Raw genomic sequence first — 9,470 nt, forward strand, 5'->3', positions numbered from 1 at the left:
CTCTCTCTCTCTCTCTCTCTCTCTCTCTCTCTCTCTCTCTCTCTCTCTCTCTCTCTCAGACAACAGCTCCCGAAGGAAACAGGGCATCAGATACCTCTTTGAATTTCATAACCTAGGTACTGTCCAAATACTTAAAAGGACAAGAAAAATGTGTAGAAACAGACTAGAAAAAATTGAAATCTATGTTTGGAACACGTGACCCTTGCAAAAAAACGGTTAAAAAATGGCTTATTTATACCAGCCAGGAGAAAGGATGAGGAAAGAAGTCATGGATTCGACAGGCTTTTGCCGAGGGTCGCCCTGCGCCCTTTGTGACTTGGGAACAGGGCCGTTGTAGGATGAGGGCTGCTTCAGGCTCGTCGGGCCTGGCCTTGCAGACGCTGGGAAGCAGGTCCTGGAGCCCGTCGGGGGCCCTTGGTGGGTGGGAGGGAGTTCCCATTCCCAGGAGGTGTGAGGTCACAGGGCCTGGCCACTTGCCTCCCCGGGCCTCTGTGACCCTCCAGTTGCTCAGTGGGATAACAGCTGCCTGAGGGCTGCCCCTTTAGAACTGGAAGGACACCTCCATTCAACCTCACAGCTGGAAAGAAGCTTTGGAGGTCAGGTAGGTAGGAAGCTGCTCTGCACACCCACCCTGCCGACGTGTCTGTCCCGCCGCTGTCCTCGCTGGGGAGGGTCCAGCAGCTCAGCTGCTCCGGTGATGTCTACGAAGCGCCAGTAACGGGGCAGTGCATGCCGAGTGCCTCGTGTGCACCACGTCACTGCATCCTCCCCACGGCATCTCGCTCAGGGTTCCTCGGAAAGAGAAGAGGAAGGATGCAAACCCAGCCGCTGGACTCCAAAGCCCGTGCAGTTAAGTCCTGGACTGCCTTCCAGAGGCAGGGCACCCCCAACCTGAAGCCTGGAGGATCCAGGGCCTCTTGCCAGGCAATCAGCTCCGTGGCTTAGGCACACGTGGAAAAGGCCAAAATGAACTAGCTGGGCTCTGAAAGGGCTCCTTCAGCGTCTCAAAATCTTTCCCGTTCCTATTTCCTTGGCTACTACCCCCGGCAGCCCCTGGGCATTCCCCTTTCTCAGGGGCCAAACCATCTGCTTTCTCTTATTCCTCCACCTAGGGCTAGTGGGGAATGGAGGCACAGAACGTTTCCTTGAGGTCTTGGCCGTGGGCAGCTGGACAACGTGCTCCGACCTGTGACTCAGAAGGGTCTCTTCTGCCCTCAGCTTCCTCCCTTGAGCCATTCATGTCTGCTGAATGCTGGCTGACCTTGGGGGAAGCCGAAGCAAAAGGAACAGAGGCCCAAAGTGATGGGGGCACCTGGGCTTGGAGAAGTGACTGGAAAAGGAGGACTGACAGAAGGCCTGCGGGGTCCTGCTGCGTCCAGGGAAATCCCCTTCCTCAGATTTCTCCAGTCCCAAAGAAGGAGCCACAGAATGAGCCTGGGTGGGGTGACAGAAATGTTTCTGGGTCACCAATGACAAGGACTTTCACTGGGACCTGGGGGAATGTCGCAACCGGAGCTGAAAAGACAATCCATTTTGTTCTAGTTCAAAGGCTTTTGAAAAATAAACGAGTGGTTAACAGTTTGAACTGTTTTGCTGGGTATTTATTTTAAACAAAAGCCTTTTAATTAGGTTTAATAAATATTTTGTAAGTTTGGCTTAAAGGCAAAGAAAGATTCTTTCGAGTTCCTGCCCTGGGGATCATTCTAGGTGAGAGCAGTAGGGGGCGCTCACGCCCTGCACGCCATAGGCACAGTCGCTGAAGCAGCCGGTCTGGAAGGAAGGTGTGGGTGGCCCGCCAGTCTCCACGACCTCCTCCCACCCAGTTCATGGTGAGTCTTGGCAAAGCCCAGTGTGGAACCCTGTGTTCCCAAGTGTGGAAACACCACGTCTGGGCCCACTGTGAAGGCGGCTCTCCAGTGTCTGTGCTGCCTTTCCTTTTCCCGACCCCTCACCCCAGAGTGCGAACTTCATGGGCAGTGGCCATCATGGGAAACTCACCGTCCTGGAGAGGCTGGCAGGCGCTGGACGGCCAGCTCCGTAAGTGCAGCACGGCTCGCTTACGTGACTCCGGAGCGCGTTCAGGGCTGGCATCACGCGGGCGTCCTTGGCAGACTCCTCGGCTGGAGCAGGTTTATGGGAGGCCCAGGAACTCGGGCGTCATGGTCACGGCCAGGGGGACTGAGCGTCCTCTTTCCTCTCTTCTTGGGGTCGGGGGGAGGGATAGAGGGCCCCCAGAAACTCCTCGGGTCTTCTTTTCCAGAATGTGGGTTTCCTCCCACTTAAATGTACCTGGAAACGTTCCACATCTCCAAGGTCAACACTGATCCCCGTCCGGCTTTCCTCACTGATGCCGTTTTCACGGACTAGGGAAGCTGATGAAGAGCTTCACTCCCCCACGAGCAGCTCATAATCAGGTGTTTCTCCATCACTGAGAGTGAAAGTGAAAGGTAGGAAGCGTATTGAGGTCCGTGTTACACCTGTTTTTCATCTGGGACAGGACTGCCTGCCATTATTATGGACCCATTCCCAGGATGTGTATTCGTCCCTCCTCACTGACTGACCTCTCACCGTGTGCCAGGCTCGGGCATGGGGGTGGGCAGGAGGAAAGCGAGGCTGGGACGGTAGGCGGCTCACGAGCCCACACATGCTCCTGTCCTGTGCGTCAGTCACAGGAGGGAAAGAGCCTTCAAAAGGCAGGCGGCAGAGCTGAGGGTTTCATGAAAACCTCACCGATGCGCAGCTACTAAAAGGTGAGGTCTGGGCCCTGGAAAGGTCTTAAGCATATTTGTTACCACATGTTCCTGTCACCCTAGATTAACATTATCTTGGACTGAGTCTGAATTACATTCAGCCCTGACCTCCCCACATGCTTCTCATCCTCCTTGGGATTAGAAAACCCCTATTTTCTACTTATTACTCATGGGACTTCGTTATGGGTAACTTCTGGGAAGCAAGGACCAACCTCCCACGTCTACACTGAAAACAGATTATGCTTCTTATGTAACGTACTTGGAGTGACGTGTGGGCAAGCAGAGAGAGCGCCCCCCCACCAACCCCGGTCCGAGGTGCAGGCACCCCGGCGCTGAGGGCCATGCTGTGGGCTGAGCCTCGAGGAGGTATCTGGTTCCCACTGGAGCCTGGAGGTTGCTGGGCAGAACGAACTGCTGGGTTTTTCCTTTGCTCTTGGCTCTGCTCACCCCTCCAACCTACACTTTACGATGGGAGATGAGCTGGAAAATCCACTGACGCACACGAGAGCTGGGGTAAACCAGTGACTGAGGGACTTCTCTGGCGGTCCAGTGCTTAAGACTCTGCGCTTCCATTATGGTGGGTGCGGGTTCAAACCCTGGCCGGCGAACTAAGATCCTGCATGCCACTCGGCATGGCCAAAAAATTAAAACCAAACAAAAAACCCCAGTGACTGAGAGAGTCCAGGTGGGAAGGGATTCAGCAAATGGGAAAAACCTTTTCACCTGGTGCCTGTCAACAGAGGCAAATAAGGGGCTCCAACTGTTTGGCTCTGGGATGGCGGCTGTTGCTGATAGCGAGGGGTGGGGCACGGAAGAGCTTCTGGTCCCATTGTTTCAGGGGTACAGGCCCAGGGCCCCCAGAGGGCGGGCCTGGTAGCAGCCCCAGGGAGGAAGTGCTGGGCGGGCAGGACTCCTGACATGGGGAGACCAGAACTGCAGATGGACCCTGACTGAAACGGAAGCCTCCCTTCTTCCCTTGCCCCTACTTTTCATGTGTGTGTTTGTATGTATGCGTGTATACATCAATGTTTTGTGGCACTTAAAACGTGCAAGGCAAAGCTAGACCTTCCCCAAAGCTAATCTGTACCAGTCCCTCTCTCCTGGGACCACATGGAAGGAAGGCCCTGCCATGTTGGATAGTGGATCTGAATTCTCACTGGTGTCACACGGTCGTACCTGGGAGGCCGCGGGAGCTGTGGAACCCCTGTTCTGGGTAGAAATTATGCGTGGATGTACCTGGCACGCGCTGGGCAGGACTGGATGAATCGGTGCTTGGTTTTTCCATGCATATGCACGTTTCCCCGTTTAAATCTCATCCTTTCCATAGGCCTTCCTTGCTGTACCTCTTCAAAAGGCACTTGATAAAACTTTCCAGGGCAGCTATGCGTTATCTCCTCATGTCAGGAGGTTCTTGGGGGGAAGAGCAACCGTCTTCCAAAAGCCACTTCATGTTTCCTACGTCAATGGAGATTACACGCTGGCAGCCTACACCTCATCTCTGGGCTCCGTGTACGCAGGAGCCTGTCAGAGTCAGTACCCCTGTAGGAAAGGATGTGTCTGGGTATTTGATACACGCAGGTCTCTTAAACAGCACCTTGAACTTAGAAGCCAAAAACCTGGATACATACAACGAGCTGCGTTAAAAAGTTAAATCTACAGCTGCTGCCGGTATCCAGCCTTTAAGCTCAGTTTCTAACTTAGAGCACCTGTTCCTTGGCCTGTGTTGGGGAAATAGACTTTCTCTGAGTTTGTCCAGGAAAAGATGTTACATGTGGAAACAAACTTCCTCCATGCTCAGTCTATGTCCCTTTTTAATCTCCAGGCACGTCCTGTTCTGCTCTGGCTTCTTCCCACAGAGGAGTGGGTGGGGAGCCCAGCCTCCCTCCTGAACATGCCTGGTAGCACCCTTGACCTTGTGTGTGGACCCTCACCTGCTTGGACCTGGCTTACTGGCCATCCTCTCACCTTGGCCATCAAGCTGCTCCCCTACCCACCCCCACACTTTACCTTCAGTGTTGGCCAAACCCCTTCCCCTCCACCCAGATGATGAACCCCACGAGGGCAAGGTTTCTGTTGTTCCGTTCCATGCTGTGCTTGCAGTGCCTGGAAGTGTCTCGTGTGGCAGACACTCAGTGTCTGTTGAAGGAAAGTAGAAGGAATGTAAGAAGCAGAGCAAAGCAGGACGTGAGAAATGTCTTTGGAAATTTCAACCCCACCAACATGGTTTAGTAGAAGCCAGGCTCTGCTATGAAAGGGCCACCCAGCTAAGTAACTTCCTTGCACGACTATTCCTAAACCTCTCCTAACCCCAACTCTGGGCTCAGCTCTGGAACCTGGCTCAGAACTCTGCCGAACTCTTTCTCTATTTTTGTCTAGGACACAGAGTTCCCCCTCAAAACCAAAGGGAGTTAGTTCCCTTAAGAATTTGACAACATCAAGTAAATAGCACTTGGAGGGCCTGAAATAGAGCTGATATTGTCCACTGTTCAGAGACTAGACATGCTTAAGATCCCAGCCCCACCCTCTCACCAAACCCTTCCCCAGACCCCTGCTCCAGTACCACTCATGGCACCTTCCTCTGGGCTCTTCCCTGAACTACTTAAGTAATTCCTCAGTGATCGCAGTTCAGTCTGTACGCCTTCCCTCTAATCTACTTCATGCTTGTTCTTAATCTTTCTAGAGCAAGCTCTGATTAAGTTGTCCCTCTGCCTCAAAATGTGTGATGCTTTTCTATTTCCTACCAAATTCAGTTCAAGTTCTTAAAGGCCTCCTCATCTGGTTCCAGTCTGCTTTCTAACATTTTCTCCCATTTTCTTTTCAGGGATACTGCAACTCTCAGCAAACCAAACCACTTTCACTCCCTGGACATTCCACCTCTTGTGCTCAGTGTTGTTTCCTAAGTGCCATCCCACCCCCATTTCTGCCAGTACAAATTTCTAGACCTCTTTACAAGGAAATTCCAGCTCAAATGTTCCTCCTCCACGTAGCCTCCCTGATCCCTCCAGCCAGGTCTCTCCCTCCAAATTGGCAGAGGACATGCTTTGCTGTTTCCCTCATGGCACTCAGTTATTTCTATATTCGTTTTATTTCTGTAAGTCTTTACTTCAGAAACCATAAGCTCCTAGGGTCAGAGACTTCATTCAATCAACCCCAGGCCTGGGGACGCCTTGGTACAAGAGACAGGTATGGCCCTGTCCGAATGGAACTTAATCAAATGGAGTTTAGTCCAACTGCTTTTAAATAATCAATTACCATTGTAATAAAAGCACCGGATGCTTGTGAACCTAACAGGAAGTCAGAGCCCAGCGTGGAAGGCTCTGGGAATGCTTCTTTAAGAAGTGAAACTTAGGTATGGACTTGATGGATGAGTAAACCGGACTAAAGGGAGGGAAATGGCAGCACCAGTGTTTCAGAGAACAATCTGGAGAAATTGTGGCCAGGCTGATGGCAGTTGTTCTGAGGATCAGACTTGAAGTGGGAGTTGAGGCAAACTGTCAGGTGCCATGTTTCTCGGTGTTCTGTCCTAAAGTTCCCTGGTGAGTACCTCTGAGCATTCTGGTAAAGTGAGCTTATGACCATTTCCTGGCAACATTCAATTATTCCTTCAACATTTTTTTGAGTTCTACTATGTGCCTGGCACTACAGCGAATATACAAATAGAAGACACAGTCCCTGATGTCAAGAAATAAATCAGGTGAGGGAGACACACTAGTTATAATAGACAAGACTTATTGAGTGGCTACTCTATACTAGGTGCTTGCTGTTCTAAGCCTTTTATATATAATCATTCCATTCTCATAACTGCCCCAGGAGGTAGCTTTACAAGACAGTGTGACTGAGACGTGGGTTGGTGTAGCTAAACAAAATCTGCTAGGGAGAGGGACCTTCACCCCAAAACTGGAGGCAGACGGGAGTGGGGACTGAGTGGCGGGTTCCAGAGGAGGTGAAGCCTGACCTTTGTAGTGAAAGTCCAACTACAACTAGCCAAGCACAGCAGGCCGGGACGGATCTCCCAGGGAGAGGGAGGCGGACTTTAAGCAGGGCAGTGGCCCGGTTAAAACATGACCCAGCAGAAACGGGAAGGATGGACCAGAGGGGGACGGACTGGAGAGAGGGCTGTTTTTGTTTCTAGGCCAGAAACTACAAAGGCTTGAATTAAGTAGCAGCAGCAGGGATGGAGAAAATGACAGAAAATATGAGCAACAGGGGTGGGAAAGATAATCCAGAGGTGATATTTAGGTAAAAGCACACAAAGAAAAGCACACGACCAGTTCACATATTTACAACAAGGTCACCTGTAACTGTTTTACATCAGGAGAGTAAGTTAACTTGACTCTCCTTTAGAACTAGGCCCTGGCACAAAAGACAAAAACACCCATCTGCATAAACGAACTCACATTTTCTGCCAGCGTTACCCTCCCTCAAGGGTCTCCCAAAATGCTAGTGCCCCAAAGAATCGCAACGCTACGACTGGCAGGGTCAAAGCTTCAGGGTTTTCTTCCTATCACTGGGTCTGGGAGAGCTGAGTGCTGTATCAACTCAAGACTTCTCGGGTTGCAGCCCTGTTGGTGCCTAGGGATTTCAGGGTGGCTCTAATGCCTTTCTAAAATGGGTAGGAAGGACCCTATCTGTGTGGCTCATACATTTGTTATTATGTCACTGGGTTTTTGAAAACCTAATCACTCACAGTGCTAGCGTTTTATAAACTGTAAAACACACTGAAAAGGAATTTTTACTAATCTTGTAGGTAGACTCATTTGCATTCAACAGAGAATTGTTTCTGGACAAAAGTTATCGTGTACACAGGTCCTACCACATTTACCACTGCTGCCTGAACTACCAAAGAGAGCACGTCTGCCTCAGCCCCTAAATTAAAGTGGACTAGTGGAATTTTATTCGGTTGTGATCTTTTCTTATGTTCTAAAGCAACTTTCCCAACAGAGGGTCTCTAGATGGCACGAATCATCAGAGGTAATTCATTTGTAGCTGGCCCTTTACTGAGTGTGTGTATGTGTATGGTGCTAAGCCTGTCTTAACTTTTCAGGTTCTCTGGTCAATGAGACGCACTCACTCACTTATTCAGTCTTTCAGACTCCAGCCAAAGGCCCCCAGAAATGTCAGCCGTGGAAAAAAGGAGGCAACAATAGAAAGAAGGGTGTGGGACTGTATGGAGGCGAGGCGCCCCACAAAAAAGACTCTGAAGACAGCTCTGCCCATAGCCTCTGCAGTGACTTGTCTGCTTATCTATAAAATGGGTGGGTATAAAAATTTCAAGTATTTTTGGCACAAGAATTCAAGAAAACAAATCAAGGGTTTAACAACAGTAAACCAGCTTTCCTTTCGTCTCCACGGCTGTGCCAACCCTGGTTCTCATCCTTTGGCTGACGAGGAAGCTCTCTGGATTGACTATATGCCCCATCTTAGTTTTCCCATCTGTATAAAAGTTTACCCATGTGAAAGATGAATTACATTACATTTTGGGATTTGATGTTTATGAGCAAGTTCCCCCCATTTAAACTCTCAGTACATTTGCAGCTCTCTCAGTTTAGTACTTAGAACATTCTGTTCAGAAAAGAACGCCCCAACTATGTATCCCAGTGCCATGCATCGAGGAGACAGACACACATCTTCCTTTACTACCTTTAGTATCATTCTCTGAAACGAAATTTTCTGGCCTGTTATTCATATGCAAATCAAACTGTAAGGCAGGAGTACTTAAAATTCTACGTTCTGCATTTATATGGATCACCTGTGGCTGAGGTAGCTACTGAGGACCCCAACACAGTTTGCCGGCCTTGAATGGTTTGGTAAACCATTGTTAAAAACACTCAACAGGGCTTCCCTGGCGGCGCAGTGGTTGAGAGTCCACCTGCCGATGCAGGGGACACGGGTTCGTGCCCCGGTCCGGGAAGATCCCACGTGCCGCGGAGCGGCTGGGCCCGTGAGCCATGGCCGCTGAGCCTGCGCGTCCGGAGCGTGTGCTCTGTGACTGGTGAGGCCACAGCAGTGAGAGGCCTGCGTACCGCAAAAAGAACCAAAACACTCAACACACTCACTGAATGGTAGAAAATGCTTCTTAAAAATTTACGCTTTTCCTCCCTGAACTTAAGTGATGCTGGTAGCTTGGGGTCAGTGCACAGTCTCCTTTGGCGGTTGCTCTCACTCTATAGACCACTTATTGTCAAAATCCACAGCAAGTGCATCTGTAGTTAGAATGCCCTTCCTTCAGGCTCTCACAGGCTCATCACCTAGGCAATGAGTTGCCTTCCCCCAGTAAGTACCATGCTCTACTCCTTGGTTGTGAGGTATTATTGAAATATCCCAACAGGTCTCTCTAATCAATGAAGTATAGCCTCAGATAGATTCAAGGCAACTTCTCAAGACATAACCCACCACTCAGGAAAGCAGGTCTGCACAAGATACCTGGCTCAACAGCTCTAGGATTTGATGACTTTCTCCAACTAGCCTCCTTCATATTCTTTTCCATTTTAGGGATGGTGTTCATGGACTCCTTGCCCTTTCAGCTCTTTTCTTACCTGCCCAGGAAGCTGATGTGTGTGCTGACTCGCAGAACACTCTCTAGTCTGTACAAACTCAATGGATGCTTACTTAAGGCGCGCCTTAGTCTCATGACTTTTCTTATCCACTAGACCTCGATCAGCACCACCAATTCTTCCTTCCAGCCAACAGTAAATAACAACAGCAGGAAGTTTTACTCCA

This window comes from Neophocaena asiaeorientalis, unplaced genomic scaffold, assembly GCF_003031525.2.
Source record: "Neophocaena asiaeorientalis asiaeorientalis breed wild unplaced genomic scaffold, Neophocaena_asiaeorientalis_V1.1 scaffold424, whole genome shotgun sequence".
In the NCBI taxonomy this organism is placed as follows: Eukaryota; Metazoa; Chordata; class Mammalia; order Artiodactyla; family Phocoenidae; genus Neophocaena; species Neophocaena asiaeorientalis.